At 41.2% G+C, this 18,492-nt stretch overlaps 1 protein-coding gene across 2 annotated transcripts in view; it reads right to left on the bottom strand.

Moving 5' to 3' along the window:
- The window catches only part of CNTN3 (contactin 3), a 104,348-nt gene extending 102,931 nt beyond the window's left edge, over positions 1-1,417 (bottom strand). Inside the window, exon 1 of one of the 2 annotated variants that reach the window (XM_065075355.1) lies at positions 1,280-1,417. The gene's annotated coding sequence lies outside the window, so the exon portion shown is untranslated. Of the gene's footprint in view, positions 1-807; positions 930-1,279 lie in introns of those variants that run through there. The other variant, XM_021286925.2, reaches the window with a different exon arrangement.
- Between the last annotated feature and the right edge of the window lie 17,075 nt (positions 1,418-18,492).

The following is an 18,492-nucleotide window of genomic DNA, read 5'->3' as shown; positions in this document are numbered from 1 at the left end:
GCAGAGCCATCAGCTGTGCCGAGCCACGTTACCAACGACGACACCGAGTGAGGTAGCACTGAAACTTCTCGTCTCGCTCAATCTTTATCCCCATCACACGTCTGATGGGAAAGTTCTGGCTTTGTTAGATTTCAGCAGAAACTCAACGGTCCCGAATGACGCACAGAAAGAGCAGAGCCATTATTCAGGAGCAAAAAAAAAGAAAAAGCTTTTCAAAAAGCCTTGACTGGAGTGGTGCGGTGTTTTGTTTTTGTGTTTGTTTTTTTTTTTTTTTTAAACCAACATGCTAGCATTCCCACCCACATGAGAGAGGAGAAAAGCTCACAGGACTTAAATCCTTGAATTTCACACAAATACTGGCACTTAATTAAAAGCAAAGCCATAGAAGCACAGCTTTAGAACTTGCGTAACTTCAGACTCACTTAAAACAATTTTTAGGAGGAAAAAAAAAAAACCAACCACACATGCAAACGTTGAGATTTTCAGTAGATTCTAAGCACCAGCCCCGCCGCCCGAGCCATCGGACCCCGGCAGCGCCCAGCCCCGCGGACCCACTGCCGCTCTCCCCCGGCCCGGGGCTTCCCCACCGCTCCGAGGGCGGCTGAGAAGCCGAGGACGTTCTGTGGAGTGTTTTGCAACCGAGAAGGAGACGCATTAAGATGGGGAGAAAGCCGCGCAGAAAGCCCCCGCGCGGGCAGGAGCGGTGCCTCGCTAATGCAATTAGCAGAAATCAATGAGGCGAACAGCAGCGGTGTGTTTGCACCGGTGCTGCAGAAGCACGTACGAAGTGCCCGTGCTGCACCTTACCTGAAAAAGCCTTATTTTCTGCACTGGACTGTAGATGCGTTCGGCGAGGCAGCACACCAGCCCCCACTATTTCCCCCAGACCAGGCGACGACCCCTCCCGCGGCGTTTAAAGTCGCACCCCTCAGCTCTGTGCCCCCGCGGGATGGTGCCGCTGCGATCCCAACCGGAGCCGCTTCCCCCGCGCTGGACACCGGCCGTGCCCGGGGCGCAGCCCCGCTCCCCCGGCCCCTCTCCTCCCCGCTGCGGCGCCAACTTGGACGCCCACGAGGCGGCCCCACGCGCGGAGGTGCCCACGATTCCTTCCTTCCCTCCCTCCAGCGGGGCGCAGCGACCCCGGCGCAGGAGAGCTGAGGGCAGCCAGGTAGGCTAGGGCGGCGCGAAGCCCTAAACAACACCGCTCCCCTCAGCCGGCGACCCCGGGGGCGGCCACCGCCGGATACCCAGCCCAACTTTGTTCCCCGAAGTTGCCCACCTCAAGCCGAGCCGCTCCCCGCCGCCGAGCCTCGCCGGAGCCCTTCCCGCAGAGCCGCCCACTGTAATCCCACAGCGCCCGACGCCGCTTCTGGAGCGGCGACCGCCGCGCTTCAGGCGGCGGGGCGGGGCGGGCCCGGCCTCCCGCCCACCCGCTCCCTCACCGCCCAGGGGCCGCGCTGAGCCCAGCCCAGCCTAGCCCAGCCGCGGTGCCGGGCTGTCCCGGGGGGCCCGGCGGCGCCGGGGAGCGGAGGGGGAAGGCGGCGTCTTCCCCGAGCGGCCGGGAAAGCTCCCCCGGAATTTACCCGGCGAGGCCTGAACCCACCGAGCGCCCTGGGCTGGGAGGGGAAAAAATAGGTAAAATGTGCTGCTGCAAGCGAAGAGGTGTCGTGTGGGGCAACCCCTGCCTGCTTAGCCTGTGCGAGCCCGTGTTGATGGAGAAAGTTGACACATAAGAGCTTAAATAAAACTCCATCTAATTTCTGGGCTGGAAGCCCAGGAAAAGAATCAGGTTCACGTAGGTCTCCGTGCAGGAGCCGGATGGAGATTTTATTGAATCTGGCTCCAGCTGATCGCAGTATTATAGCTGTGTTGCTGTAATTAAGGCTGAGCAGAATTCCTGTAAGTCCCTTTTCTTCATCAGGTTATATAACAAATAGTGATAAGTTTCCTGAAACCTCTATTATCTTTCAGGATCCCAAAGCACAGCAAAGTATACATAATAATAAAGTGCACATTAGTCTGCACTGCTTCACTGGTTACACAAGGGATGGATTTGGCTTTGCAGCCACAGGGAAGCTGAAAAGGGAAGGACTTGGTGACTGGACTCTGCTGCCTGGAGGAATCTTGGACAGGGTGATGCATTGTTAAAAGGGTGTTGGGAGGAAGGACAAGAAGAAAACAGTTAGCCTCTTCAACAAATACGGTTTAAGTTGCTGCCACCTGTGTTTCCTTTTCTGCCTGTTTTTTTTTGTGGTGAACTTCTGAAATGGGGTACCTGGGAAGTGGTGGCATCTCCTCTGGGGACCAGTAGAAACTCAACACAGCATCTGTTGACCCAGACATTGTGCTGGAGCCCTGACATGAAGAGACATCTTTACTTCTCTATGCACATGCAAGTCTATAATTAAGGAATGTCCAGCAATGAACTGTACTTGCTTCTGCAATGAAATGTGGCGCTGGTCTGAGGAAGGCATGTCAAAAAATAAATTATCTCAGGAAAACAAGATGCATTTTTAATTGGCGGAGTGCAATCACATAGGACTCATAGAGGTGATAGAATAACTGTGATTTAATGAGTTACCGTTCATGAGCTGAGCTCTGAGATCCATACTAATATGGTTCAGCTCAGCTTTGGCACAGACTAGGAGCATGCACTCAGCCCATTACTGTAGTTCAGCTGATGCATTACAGCATGGTAACTCCATCACATCCCTAAAACTCCACTTTGGGATTTTGCCTAGAAGATAATATTAACCTTTTGTTATTACTACACAAGGGCTTATGATAAAACTAGGGTCAAGCCTTAGTTTTACAGCGAACTCCAGCACAGGTAGGAGCATGGTGTCTGTGGACACCTCTGCAGGGCATGGACTGAGCACAGACCCAGGAGTAAAGCCCAAAATGCAGATTTGGCTTCCTCAGAGGTTGGCTATTCACATATTCACTACACCCGATTCACTTGGGCTTATGAGAGCTGACAAGGTCATGGACCTATGGCACACTTCTCCACTTGGAAATATTAGCTTTAGCTGTGCAAGACCAGCATGAGAAGGGTAGTCTGTGTTTTTATGCTTGACCAACCACAAGAGCTGTTAAAAGTTCAGAAATGCATTTGACAGTTTGCCTTCTCTGATGTCCTTGTCACCTCCATCCCAGGCCTACGTTTTGACTATGACTAACTAATATATTTTTTCAGTTCAAGTTAAGGATTTCAAATTCCTATCATAGGTTTCAAGTTGCAGCATGTAAAATATGCTTTATTGTTGTTGTTTTTAAGTTTGTCAGAGAGGCACTTTATAAGATTGTGAGGTCAAAACCATGACTCTAATCTTTGAGATGACAAGTAAAAAGGGACAAAAAGCACTCTCCCTCACTTATTTTACAGTAACCCAGGCATGTAGAAATAGTGGTTCTGTAAGTGCTTTTCCTTATTTCAGAAATCCCAGCAAACATGCAGTATTACCGTAAAGTTACTAAAGATAGTCAATTTGTAGACGGTAAACTCTCCGAGGCTAGTGGCATGTTTTCACACAGTACCTGATATTTTGATGCCCTTGTGCCATCTAGGGCTTCCGGACCTAGTGTGATATACATGTTCAATAATAACAACTTAATTGTAAGTCTCACACTACTTCTAGCTTAATGATTTTTTTCATTTCCACTTGTCATTCAAACATCACTGTTGACATGTCTCAGAAATTACATGAGAAGAGCAACACTCTAGTTTTGTCTAATTAATGCTTCCTAAGGATTACAGTGGAAAAAACCCGCCATAATTTATGAACATGGGTATAAGCAAGTAAATGAATATGATATTTAAACTCCCCAATTAAGAAATAATTTAGTTGGAAGACCCAACTTAGCCCTGTCCATCCTGAATCCAGCTGATATACACCTAAACTATCAACTGAGCACTTGCTCCTATTAACTGCACCCCCCTCACTTCTCTCTGCCAACTGCCACAGTTGCTGTGTCTACTTTCAAGTAATATTTCTCTTGCCATGTTCACATTTTCAGCACACGGATCGTCTAGGTAACTGTTTTGTGCACAGCTGTTGCCCACTGTCTGCTTTGACAAAACTTGTTTTTCCAAATTTTAGATGGGAATTTAGCCACCAGTAACAAGTAGACTCAGATCCACCATAATTTCCTCCAGAAAAATCAATCAGTGCTTGTCTCCTAGGTGCTTTACCTTTCCAAGAATTTATCTTACCACTGGCAGAAATACGAACTCACCTCAAGCTTAAATTGAACTTGTTTTGCAAAAGACCTCTAGGATATTGTCAAAATGGAATACAGTCAATAGGACTCTATGGACTATTAGTCTGGGTCTTGCCACTGACAATCACTGCTGTCAGATTCCTTGGAGGTAGATAAATCAATTAATCTGAAACAGCCACTAGAAAGTAGAATATTAAAAATAAAAATAATAAAGCCCAGTTGAAAATATAGTTTTCTGTCTATGTGTAAGGTTTGTAGCAGCCCATCTCTTCCAATCACACTTTCAGACCTAATAATGTCAATGATGAAAATATATAGACAAAATACATGATACTTCAGGTGCAGTTAAAGAAAAAAAAAATCTACTTTTTTCCAGTTATAGGAGTCTTATTTAAAGATAAGGGTTTTAATGTAAATTTAACCATTCTATTTTTTTTAGAAATGCTTCTCTCCTTAAGCCAACATGGATAACAACTTGTCTGAGGCCTTGATCTGCAGGCTCAGTTAACAGATTATTCATTTCTTTCAAGACCAAGATCAACTGTAGTACCTCGATGGTATTTTGAATATGTATATCCCAAGGTAGCGGGTGAGTTCTTCAAAGCCCAGGGAGTCTCCCTGTTGTGGCGTTGTAAGGGGACAAGCTTCATTTACTCTTGGTCCGCAGTCATCTCATTGTTGGTGTTCCCAGCGCTGACACCAATATCAGACATGCTCCTAATGCCCATGGCCATCTGTATTTTGTCACCATTTTGTATAATCCTGCTCTCCATAGGCCTAGGAGGCATTACTTTAAAAATGATGATGGTTTTAGAAGCATCCAGCGACAGCTTAGTCCAATTTCACTAAGTCGATGGTAACAATTCTTTTGGCATCAAATGTGATCGATTAAATCACCAGCATCTTAAAATTTCCATTTTGTTGTCTCCATGAGCTCCTGCCTGTGCTAATAAATGGACAATGTAACTGGTGTTTGGAGCAGCAGGAGGGAAGGATCAGGAGGGGAGGCTAATGAGAGACCCTGTCTGCATTAAGGAAATCATATGACTGGATTAAACTGTGGCACTGAAATCGTCACTTTGCCCTGGCACAGACTATGTGCAGTAAAGGTTTATGCCACTGTAATAACCACAGCGATGTTGTTATATGGATGCAAATTTCCTTAATGCAGGTAGGACCTAGGTCAGACCACAGTGACTAATACAAAACTGATAAAAGAAGATGAATTATCTGCAATTGTACTGGAGAGCATGATGCGGGAAGAAAATGGTAATAGGAAGGTTAAGTGCCCAGTGAGTGCAAACTGATAGACAATATCTTGAAATCACAGAAAGAGAAAATTAAAATGGTGAAATGATTTCACATATAGGTAGATGGAGGCTTAAAAGCAATCCATGAACTATGGGAGGGAGAACAGAGTGAGACCATGGTATTTGCAGATGTATGGCCTCTTGCCTGTTAGAAATGAAAAAGTGATTGAAAGCTAATTTTGATAAATAGGCAATTTAAGTTTTGGTTTTATTTCATTTTTTGTTTGGCTCTGCTTTGTATGTCATTGAAATATTTGAGTATTAATAGATACTCATTTTAATAGCATTACAGTAATCTGAACATCTGCAGCTACTAGACATTAAAATATGATTACTTCCCTATATATCAAGTTATTTTTGCAGTACTTCTGCCTGATTTTGTCATATCTATTAAAATGTAATGGATCAGTTCCTATCATTACCTATTAACTGGCAACCTTGAGCTGAAGTGTTAAGCACAAACAAGCCTGATGCCTGGAGGCCTGGCCAGCAATTCAACAGAAGGCAAAGACATTTTATGGCTGTCCTGAAAGTTAAATGATGGGCTGTGTAACTTCCCTAATCAAAGAGAATTAAGTACAAAATTATATTGCCACCACCCTTGCCATCCTTTGTTCAGACAAACTCCCTGATCTACTGTTCAACAGTTTACTAAATATAGAACATTTTCTTGATTACAGGTTTTAATTCTACCAAAAATTCAGCCTGGTTTATTAGTGAAATGAGATGTTTTGTTTAGAGCACTGAGTAGCTTTCACATGGCATGAGGGATCTCTCAGGATGAGAAACAACTCCTCTCCTGGGCTCAAATCGACTTTTGAAGAGGTGGACACCCAGAGGATAAATGCACCCCAAAACGTGGCTGTGGATTTGCTGTTAAGGGCTAGAAGACAGAAACCAAAGTGCAGGCAGCTGTTGCCAGTAAAGATGTATTTAGTAAATGTTTGACCAGCAAAGAAATACTCCTTTAAAGGACTCTGGAATGTGATCACTGTCACTGTCATGCTAGGGAGGAGTGAAGGAAAGAGTAGGCAACTCCTCTTTCCATTCTGCTGAGCTTTACAATGATTTTTCATTCCACTCAAAAGAACCTAGAAGAATTCATATTTTAAAAGCTATTTCTATAATGCTACAGTATTTGTTTCCAAATGTGGTGCTGGATTTTAGTCCTCTTCCCAGTTCTAACTGGGAAATTCATGGTAGTCATGGCATGCAAATGTTAGAAACTGTCTTCATCATACCAGCCATCAGCTAGTATTTCTTACGCAGCATCCTCCATGCATCCATGGAGTGGTGCTCCAGAAATATGGTTCTGTATGTAGAACTTTAAAAATCACCTGACATTTTAAGTTTTAATATGATGAAGTAGGTTCAGGTTTTAATTTCATGCAGTTTCATTCATGAGTTAGCTCAGGCTTCCCAAACGTGTCTGAGGTAAAAACAAACAAGCAAACCCACCAAAATATCCAGAACGTAAATGCATTTAATCCTAAACTTTGTCAGCAGAATCAGATGCAGCCAGATAAAACGATGAGCATAAATAACAATGACCTGTGAAGAAACAAAGTGAAAAACAGCATACCTGAAAGATAAACAAGACAAAAAAGTTCCTCACGAGCTTCACTTTGTTGAAGTATTTCAGCCAGTATTTATGTTTGTCTCTACGAAAACCTGTGCTTTAATTCCAGTCTAGGTTAAGAATACTTTCCTAATTGAAGTACTAATAATTTGGAGGTCTATAAATACCCTGATGAGAAAACTCTGCATCTGTAATGAATACAAATGCCCTGTGCAAATGCACTTTGGACAGAAACAATAAGGAAAACAGTGTGTCAGTGACCTCCAAGCAAAATGTTATTGCATCTCAGTGAGGGCATTTGTGTACCTTAACATATTGAAAGCAATTTAAAAATCTTTGGAAATTTCTCAAATAAAAAGGAACAGTCTGAGGGAATTGAAGTTGCTAATGTTATTGACCACCAGTCCCACCTCCACGTCTGATGGAAATTATCTTGGAAATCCTTAAGGATGGCATTGCCATCCAACTAACACACCTCCAAATACAAATGGAAGTCACACTCATTAATCAGCACACAGTTCTCTCTCTCTCTTTTTTTTTTTTTTTAAATTGCCAGTTGCTTTATCTTATTAGCTTCAAATGAAAACTTCTATAAGGTGAATGTTATGAAAAAGTAAAAAGGGCTGTAGATTGCATGTAAGCCATTATGTCTGCTTAAGGAGAAAATCCTGCCACTCCTGGGGGGTACATGGGCTTTTCTGGCTTGAAGCTAAAAGCACAATTCTTATGAAACCGGACAAGATCCTTTCTGTAGGCAGAGAGCTGCTTTCAGTTACAGGGAGACCATTCCCACAGTCCATGACTCTCTGATAAAGCCTTTTCTTGACTGTTCCTTCATCTTCCCAGCTGGTCCCAGTTTCCCAGGGTCTGTGAGGAGTTGGTAGAGGAGGATGATCTGCTGATCCTGAGGGGCTGGAGGACTGACTACCCCACTGCTTACCACAGTCACTGTACTGATGAAAAGCATTCCCAGGAAGGAAGAGAAGCCCACATAGTTGTTTTCAAGCTAACATTTGGAAAATCATTGTAGCTCTATTTTGTAAAGACATGTGAAGATAGAGGGAATTTGGGGATGATGTTGCTAACTCTTATGTTACCCTGCTGCTCAATTAGCTACACAGAATGAAGTAAGAGTAACTGCATGCACTAGGAAATCTGCTCTTCATCTGCAGCACATCAGCAAAAACGAGTGACAAGATGAAATGAAAAATTTTTTAATTGTGAAGGCAAAATGTTCACGAACTCAAAAATTACTTTGAGAAGTTTGCCCAGTCCCTGCTAAAGCTCTCTCTTTTCTGGTACATGCATTATTCATTTCTGTCTATATATATTATTCTTATTATGCCTTCTAAGCTCACTGCAGAGCCAAGGGTCTCTGGCTCAGTTCCTAGCATCACGCTGAATGATTCAGCCAGAACCTTCCTTAGGATGGTTTGGTGGGGTCTTAATACTTTCAGCTGTGTCGATCCTTCTTGTGACCTTATCACAAATAATGATTCTATCCATGACTGGCAGTTTCCTGCATTCTTCAATAATTTTGTCAAAGTTTTTTTGGCAGCAACGTGCTGGTTGGCTAGAAGATAACATCTGTAACTTCAGGGTTAGAATAAATCCAGTATTAGATTTTCTACGCACTGAAATCTTGCACATAGCTATCTTCAAAAATTTACAGACATTAGTCAGAAAGTGAAAGAAATAACATTCTGGCTTTTTATGTATTTTGTTAAACTTTGTTCTACTGGACACTCTTTCTGTTAATTGATTTTTCCTTTACAGTTTCACATAAACTATTCATCTATTGAATTGAGGATTATTTCACAGCCTTTCCAGAAATAAACACTGGAATGAAACTGCCATAAGAGGTACATGAAAAGTAGAACTGTGGTTTTGTCATTTTCAAGCCTGTGGTTTACACTGAGTCCTCTCTCATTCCCATTAAATGGATGTCAGATGAAATAATACAATGAAAGTTTTACCCTAAGATTTGGTTTCCCATTGCAGAGGTGTTTTCTTACATAACAGTTACCAAGTTTATTTATATAATTTGAATTAAAAAATCCCAAACCTTCCAATCCCTGTTATTTAAAAGCAGCTAATTGTTGTTTTGTTGTTGTTTTACATTAATATTGGTTTTATTCTAATAATGCACAACCATCTCTTTATCTTTTGTTCCCTCAATCCCCCTGTCCAAAGTACTGCTTTCTGACAGTGAACTCTATAGAAACACTCAAACACTCTTGGAGTTCTGGAATGCAAAATCATTTAAATAGCCTTCTCTTTGCTGTTACCAGTTCCTGGATAATGGAGTCAAACTCCACAGAAAATGTTCGTTATTGGAAAGAAATGTGTTTTTTTTTCCCTATGAATTTTTAGATTGCCTTTATTATGTCATGCTGTGTATGAAATGAATGTGATTTAAACAGTTGTGCCCTCTACTGGCCTAAAGGAAAAAATGAATAAAAGAGAAATATCTTATTTCCAGATGTCGTATCAAAACAGAGCGCCAAAATCAAGTGCTTTGTAGTTTTTGTTTTGTTTGGTTGTTTTTTTTAGTATGTTTTAGTCACATTTGAAGGCTAGATTATTTTCAACATTAAATCGTAGCACATTAATTGCTTACAGACCCTTTATGCTGTCAAGGCAGTATAAAATAGCTTTGCCATGATGGTGTGGGACATGATGGTGTGGGTCATATGCTAACACAGTTAAGAATAACTATATTTTTATGAGACTTTTAAGGAACTTTACTGTCAGCCAGCAAATCTGAGAACAAAACTGTATGACAAAATGGCTTACAAAGTTCATAGAAACTTTGGAGCATTCAACTATTTATGAGAAAGTCTGTAGGAGTTGATTCATAATATGAAGTAGAATTTAGAATTTCATATAATACAGGAGAATTAAGACCTCACCCTCTGCTGAAATGCTTCTCACCAATTCTTCACCTTCCATTAAAAAGAAAGCTTATAATTTTCTGTCCTATCCCCTACTATTGAAGTTGTCAACTGGCATTACTCTTGAATAACAAAGAAACAAAAACATACCCTTTGGTAAGAAACTTGCATACTGCAACTCCCCAGCGTGGGCAGGATTAGTCATGGATGCTAATTGAAATACTAATTGACATATTTATACCATCATATAAAATCCATTCAACACAGTGGCAATAACGTTCTTATCTAAAATAGCTGTAACATCCATGTGGAGAATAGCAACAGACAGAAAGTCAGCTCTGCACTTTTAGCCTAGCAGAAACATTTTATGTTCCTCATTTTTCACCTTTTATAAAAGGGAGTAGCTACAGACTACAGATTAAATGGATACCAGACTACATTGACCAGAGAAGAAGAAAAATAATTACCTTCCAGAAAACTTAATAATGAGCAGATGAAGAAGCCAATGTACTCTTGCCCCTTCCTTTGGCTCCAACATTGTCCCTCTGTTGCGGAAAGGGAGTTTATTTACCAACAGAAGAAAAATCATTAACCACAGAATTAAGTTATAATGTACCCTATAATAGGCTTTATTTGTAAGTAACTGCATCTGGAAATGAGGTAGGTAGAAATAGCGTGGGATAAGCCTTTCAGAAATCTCAGTCCACTATTAAGTGCTTGGTTGCCAGAGAAAACTATGCTACCAAAATGAACTGTAATCATACATGAAAGCACAGGGTAGACTCTTGTGCTTACAACACAATTCTTTCTGCCAACTTCTTTGTACAGAACTGTGTTACAATAAAAGCAAATATTAGTATCTCAGAAACAACTATTGCTTTGAATTGCTGTGTGTTTCAAACATATTTAGCTTTATGGCAAAATCTTTCTTTTTCAGACCAAAAAAATCCTTTATTATTCAAGCTTTAAAATCTACTATGTATTTTTGCTGAATCAGTAGAAAGCAGGATATTTTTTTGTGTATCACATGGATATCTCAGAAACAAAACCCAGTTCCATTGCCATGGAATTCAAATGTGCTCAAAGGGAAAGATGCAGCAGTGTGGGTGGATAAAGCAAAGGAGAATAGCCCAGAGGAGAAAACAGGAGGACTAGGTAGAAGGAAACAAAATCAAAGAGGCAAATAAGGGATTTTAAATGGGGGGGGAGGGGGGAAGGGAAAATTACAATATGTCACAGGTACCCACAAACTGTGCCACAAAATTCATGCAAGATGGATAGAAATGCTGCAGGTAGCCAACTTTATTATGTTTCACATGAAACTAATGGGCAAGTTTTAACTGAAGTCAAAAGGAGGAAAATGAGATAAAACATGAACAGGAGGCACAAAAAAATCACTGTGGCTGTGCAGTTAAAGTCCAGCAAGCCCATGTTCAGGAAAGGTGGAGAAAAGAGAAAAGGGGTGAAAAGGGATATCTGTTCAAATGCTACAAATAAATGGCAGCTGCCAGGTCTAATGTGCTCTGTGCTGCCCACCAAGTGGCAGCTTGGACCACTAGCCACCTCCTGGGTGCTCACGGTGATTGCTGCCATGACACATGCATTAAACACAACAAAAGTGATCAGACTCTGAGAATCAGGGTCCATGATTGCTCGAACTGCTGCATAAAACGATCAGGACCGAGAGCAATGCCAGCCTACCCCTGGGCACCAGGCAAGCCCTGCCTGCTCCAGCACGGGTCTCTCCTGCACTAAGAAGAGCAGGGGATGATGCCAGCCTATCTGTGACCTTCTCCATCCGTGAGCCCAGGAACCCCAAACACTCCCCATCTCCAGGCAGCTTTTACAGACAAGTTCACTCCTTACTCTTGGAAGAGCTGCACAGGACAGATATGACCTAGCAGATTCCTACTTTATTAGCTGGTTACAATTAGTCAGGGCACCTAGGTCTTTAGGTACCTTGGTTAGGTGTGGGAACCAATTAGGCTCATACATATTCATGCCACTTCATCCACAGACTGAGAGCTGCTTCCCCAGTCCTCTGCCCGGCTCCTTCACTCCAGTGCACACTGAGTCCACTGTGAACCATAAGGGGAAAGTTCCCTTCCCTTCCCATCCCATCAAACATTTGCTGTGGCTGTAACTCATGCAATGGAAATGCAGAAAAAGCGCATCTGATAGGGAAGATAAACCAGCCTGGCTGAACTTCACTCATGCCTTAAAAGGTAGAGAGAGACCATGGTGAATCCTTCTCTGCAATCACCCACATCAATAAATTAACCCCAGTGCTTTACTCAGCCAGCTTGTCCACAGAAGCATCTCAGTTCCAGTAACAGACTCACCCCATAGGGCCACGTGTGAAACGACTCCTTTTTTCTTATCTTCTTAATAACATGTCTGTGATTTTATTTTTCACTGTGGTGAAGTTGTAACTGCACCACTTCCAACATAAGCCATGCTAACACATTTGGTGAGGGTGGTTCTGGGCTGTGTTGGAGGTGCTGCATCAACTCCTCAGAGCACGCACTCCTCAAGGGAGCTCTGGTTAGCCTGGAACCTACAAGAAAACCCAGATCACCCCATTTTGTGACCACCCTAAACCCAATGGATGAATCTAGAAACCACTGTTGTGATTACCTGGGCAGCCTGTTGCATCTATCCGGTGCCTTAGGTGAGCTGCAAAGTGCTTGAGGCAAGAGTCTGCAATGTGTCACAATATCTTCTAGCACATTGTAATCTATGACTGGTAAATCTTGATCTCTCAAAAACTTAATTCAGCTACTCAACTATCTGCTGCTTGCTTTCTCCCTCTTTTATCTGGTTCTTGTTTTGTAATTTTTTCCCTTTCTGTTGCTGCAATTTTGTTTGTTATGGGAACTTAGCAGAAGAGAAAAATAAACAGATCAGTGTTTGATGTTGTGCTTTCTGTTTAGAAGTTTGTTTTCCTTTCTTCTTCCATTGCATCAATATTAACGTGTTGATTCATAAGCAAAATAAATAAAGTCTATAAATACACTCTTTCCTTTTTTAAAATCATGAAACCTCAAAGTTACGGTTCCCACAGCAACTGCACAATGTGCACGTACATTAAAGGCAAGGATATCACCACCCAAGGCAGCAATCAAATATGCATGAGGGAGTTACATTGCTGGCACTTGGAGGACTGTGCAAGTCTGAAATCCCAGAGCCACAAAGCACCTCAGCTCTGTCCATGTCAGTATGTCAGGAAGAAAAGATCCAGGAAGTGACAGCCCTTATGGGCACAGTGGAACTGGGTCGTCCCACACACAGACATGCCTATGGGATAATAGGGCGGTGGTACCTTTACTGCTGAACCACCTGTCCTTGAATATGTGAAGTCACTCCAGAGCTAAAGATGCTTTGCATGAAATAATTACTGTTAATTAGCTGAAATCCACAGCCGGAAGGTGTCATAACAACCAAAGCATTATGAACAGAAATAGTTTGCAGTCCTGATGATCTTTAAATGCTGTGAATGAATTTCTTGCAGTTGGATTTAACAGGAATGAAGAGTGCTCTGTACATTGTTGGAGAAGTTCATGCTATCTATTCACTCTACCTTTTACAATCCGTGAAATGATTTCATTGAATAAAAGGATGCTCAGCTTCCTGGTTTCCAGATCTCCACCAACTACTGTCTAATCAAAGTTTATTTTTCTAGGTCATGAATCCGTCATCTCAGGACCTAACCTTCCCCGGCACTGTCAGCTGGGATCTAAGTTTGCATCACTGACTGTTCTCTGTGCCTCGTAATTTTAAGCGAAAGTTTTCAAACAGTGTAGACAGTGCTGTGATTGTACCCCGTGCCAGGAATTCTGGCATCTCCCTTAGCAAGTCTAATGTTGCTTGGTAATCAGATGCATACCTCCTGCTGGGTAATGAAAAACAGCCCAGAGACCCCAGTTCTCTGTGAGGGGCCTTGAGAGAAGATGAGTGAATTCAGATTTTAAAATTTAACAGTATAGATTGTTTTCTTTTCCATGGTCTATTATCACAAATAATAAAAACTGTAAGCATCAAATTTCAGTGATGAAAGGAGAAGCAGCATGCCGTCAAGTGACTAGATGTTTTGGTACTATTAATCTCTTTTAATCTAGTAATTAAAAGGAACTGAAGGATAGCAGAATTTGAAAAGAGGAGCCATTAGCATGTTTAACTATAAGCAGCTAGATATTTTATTGAAAAAAATGGGCAAGTGGTTAAATGTCGAGATGGGACTTCAAATACTTTTAAGCATATCTAGCCCAGGTATCTTCTTGAACAGGTACCAGGCTGGTTAAAGAGCAATTTCTTTCTGATTTCATTGAAAATTTAGGAAGTGAAAATTAAGACACCATACATACCCTGAATTTTAGCCAACTTAATCTTTTCAGTACTTGGATGACTTTTGGATTTGACTGTTATTTCATGTAGTCAACAAATATCAATCTCTAAATCTGCATTTTTAAAAAATTTTAAAATTAAGAAATAAATAGAGGGAATAAATAAATTCATATTGGGTTGAGAATCAAGGACAATTAGGTTGTCTGGTTGCTGTAGCTACTTCTGTGAATAATGTGCAATTTAGATTTTTCCTCCATGACAGTTTTGAAATTAAAATCTAGAAGGCTTCATAAAGGCTATGCCTTTGTTTTTGAGACCTGCAGCAAGTTTTTTTTTTGTCTTCAGATGGAATATGGAAAACGGCACGGTAAAAAACAAATAGCTACACAGTAATCGCTATTATAAATTTGTCATGTACACACACAAACACATTTTTTCCTCACAGAGAGCAAGAGAGAAGCGCACATGCAGTAATTTGTTATCTCTACATTTTCAGGGTTGATTTTTCAAATTATTAGCGTTTAAGCACCATGTGTGCTCTTGCAGACCATCTCAACTGCAATATTCCTACTCTGGCAATATTCCTCCAGAACACATACTGGAGGGAGAATTTATTATCCAAAGGAGGGAGCTGTTTTGATTTGTCACCTTGAACTTGCACATACAAATGGGATTTGTCTTGTCAACCATATTCCTACTATTTAGCTTCAACATGCAGGATGTTTTGTGAGAGTACAAGAGCCTATGGTCTGTCTCTGTAGAGAATGTATCAGATTTAGTTTGTTAGAAATAAATGTGATTAGCATAAATTTATCTTAACAACAAGAACAAAATTTGAAAGTAATTGTATCAAAGCACCGTAATTTCTGTGGAGCAAGTTTTAGCTGCACTGTGAAATATGCCTTTTAAAACACTTTTTTTTTTTTTCCTCTGAAAAACAGCAGGTACCGCCAGCCAGATAATTTTTCAAAAATGTTCCAGGGTTTCTTACAGATATTAATTTCTGTTTAAGCCTCTCCAAACTTTGGCAGAAAGACAAGTTTCATTTTTCTTTAACAAGTCCTTTAGTTGTGCAGATGTTGTAGCCAGATTGGCAATAAATTTTGCTGTAACCGTTAACTCAGCTTGGGAAGGATGCTGTTATTTAATATTCTGGGTCTGTGTCACCTTTTGAACCTTAATTTATAGGTGGTGTATTTTATACTTAGCATTCTATAGAAGTCTACAAAACCTATTAGATTATTATGTTCTCTGCCAATGAAAGTCTGATTGTCGTTCTAATTAAGTATCTTCAAAAGTATGAACATAAAACGTTGTGTGAAGTAAAATGTCCATTTTATGTCCCATGTCCAAATGGATACATACATTTTGATTACACCTCTCTAATTTCCACCAGCCTATTTTTGACTCTCCTTTATTGGCCTGATTAAAAGCCTACTGAAATGAGTGGAAAATGAAAACTCTCATTGACTTAAGTGGCTTTGAAGTAGTTTCCAAATAGTTACTTCATATTAGTTTCTTATTACACTTGAGAAAAGCTGTATTTTTTTGCCCAGTTTCCATTTGTCCTTGTTGCCAGTCTTCTGCCTGAAGATTGGAAATCTGTCTTTACACTTTCATAACCTCAAGCATCTGCACTACTAACAGCCCATGAACTGCAACAGTTCATTTTCAGTTCAGAAAAAAGACCTTCTGACTTCTCAGCATTTGTTTGATATTCCTATGAAATGGAGTGTGGCCTTTACCCTGGGCGATGTCTATGTCATTCTAAAGTCAGTTCTGGCTGTGTTGAGAGTGATGCACAGCAGTTGCTCGCTTTATTTTTCCCTCAACCTGTTCAGCAGATAGTGTAGGTCAGGGATTTTCATCTTCTGTTCCATGGAAAGTTGGGTGTTTGTGCATGGCTTCACAAAACAGTGAAGAAAACCAAACCTGCTCCCAGTTAGTCAACACTGAGCTCCACAACCTCAATGGGAGATATTTGGGAGATCGACTGGTCCCCAAAGCACTACCCTGGCCACAGCATTCCTGCCTCTGCCCCGGTGCTTCCTCCAATCTTGGCATCTGCTGCAGGCTGATGCACAGTTGATGAAATTATGATATTTAAGCTGCCAGTTTTGGCAGCTGTCTTCTGTAATTCAAAGACAGACTCTGAATTTGGGTTTTCAGATATTTGACCAGCAGTAACATTAAATGACAAGCAATTGATATAATGGTATCATAATACTTATGACAACTAACATTTTCAAAGAGCACATCAGAGCCTTTATGTCTGAAAGAACAGGGGGGCATCAGGGTTGCAAAGTGTGCTTAGTTTTAACGTCTGGATTTGCTCTAGCAGCCAGACTTACGATGATCTCAGGGAATTTTGGTTTACTTCAGTACTTTTAAGTACAGAATCTATCCCAAATACAGAAAAATACCACTCTTGATGCAGAGAAAACAATCCTCTTGAAAGAGGATATTTGCCTTCCAAACTTGAACTTTTCTGCCAAAGGAAATCCCTGTGAGATTTCCTGTCATATGAAGGATGCAGAATGAGAGCCATGCTGGAGGCACATAGGTCCAGTTACATATAACCAGGTGTTACAATCCCAGAAAGTTCCAGACTGACCAACTCCCAGAGAGCTGTCCTGCCTCTGATGCTTGCTCTCCTTACTGGGTGCCATGCTTTGTCAAGGTGAGTGGCCTCCTCTCCCCTTCCTTCCCCCTACTCAGGCTTGGACCTGCAGCAGCTTGGGTCAGTGCCCCACAACTCCTCCTCAGAGGAGGATTCAGTGACATGCTGGTCATTAGATACTAGGATTTATCAGTTCTGTGGCATCTCTTTTTACTGTACCTCTGATGCTTCTTGCCAGGCTGTTGGGCATCCTAGGTGACTGTACAATCCTGGGGCACAACAGTCAGTTGAAGTTTAACGGATGTCACTGCCAGATTCGGCTGAAGTTCAGGTGTTCAGGATATTAAGAGTGTGAGAAATCTTGGGAAGAATATGGTTAAGAGTGAACTTAGAAGTTTATATTCAGCTATTGCTATCAGAGTTACCAGCAAAAACTTGCTCAAGGGGAAGCAGCACATACCAGTAAGTGTGTAAACCAACGAAGTTTCAGTCCTTAGAAATTATGAGAAAAAGAGAGCTATAGTGCTGCTGCAGTCCCTAGCCAGCTCTCACTTTTCTGAGGCTCAGAAAACAGCAGCTTCTTGCCTTAAACACTTGTTTATTCTTGAAAGGATTTAGGGAAGCTTCCATGCAGATTCTGAATGGCCCTACTATTCATCCTTGCAAATTTTACAAAGTCCTTTTAGAAAACCAAGCTGAGAGAAAAATAGCTGACGGTTTCTTACATGGCCGGTAGCTTTCTGTTGCACTGCTGTAAAATGGTTGGCACTCAGTAGAGCTAAATTAATAAACTTTTTAATGATGGCTTGAAGTTATGGCTGCTATATTCTGGAGCAGATAATTGGAGTGCTCAGAGTTGTATCTGTAGTGCTGTGAAATTGATGTAATAATTCTGGACCAGAAAATATCTAAATTTAGGAGAAAGAATGAGCATGTGCATAATATATCTTCCTGAATTCTACTGTGACCTCTGGGGAACTGGATTGTGAGTTAATAAACTGTTAATTAAAATTCACAGGACAAGAAAAAAAAAAATAATTAACTAGGTCTATTGACAGTTTCCATGATAAGGTAAACAACATTCTATAATTGTTATCAGATCGTAGAGAAATCTGCATGAGTTTGCTTATACGGATTTTAATAGAACCATTGAAAAGGAAGTACCAACACAGGCAAAAAGGACATAGTTCTCATATGTCACTTTTTATAGTGTTGATTTGTATTTTGATTCCTTTTGCAGTGAAGGTTGCTAAGAGTTATGGCTGTCTGAGGGTCAACAAATTTCAGAAGGAACTAACCCTCTCCATTGGCCTGAAAAAATCCCAGAACCTTGGCTTTGAAATTTGTGACACTCATATGGAAAAGTATCATTTGCTGTGATTTATTCTGACAGTTACATTATTGGGTGCATGTTAACCAGGACAAATAGCTGTACAGGAGACGAGTACAAGGAGCTCCAAATTACACTTTTAGAAACTTTTCTCTGTATGGTATGCTGGTAAAAGAGAGCAGGCAATGGCTTTT

The sequence above is a fragment of the Columba livia genome, chromosome 10 (assembly GCF_036013475.1).
Source record: "Columba livia isolate bColLiv1 breed racing homer chromosome 10, bColLiv1.pat.W.v2, whole genome shotgun sequence".
In the NCBI taxonomy this organism is placed as follows: Eukaryota; Metazoa; Chordata; class Aves; order Columbiformes; family Columbidae; genus Columba; species Columba livia.
The sequence above is the reverse complement of the archived record's forward strand: the minus strand, read 5'-3'. Positions and strand labels throughout refer to the sequence as shown.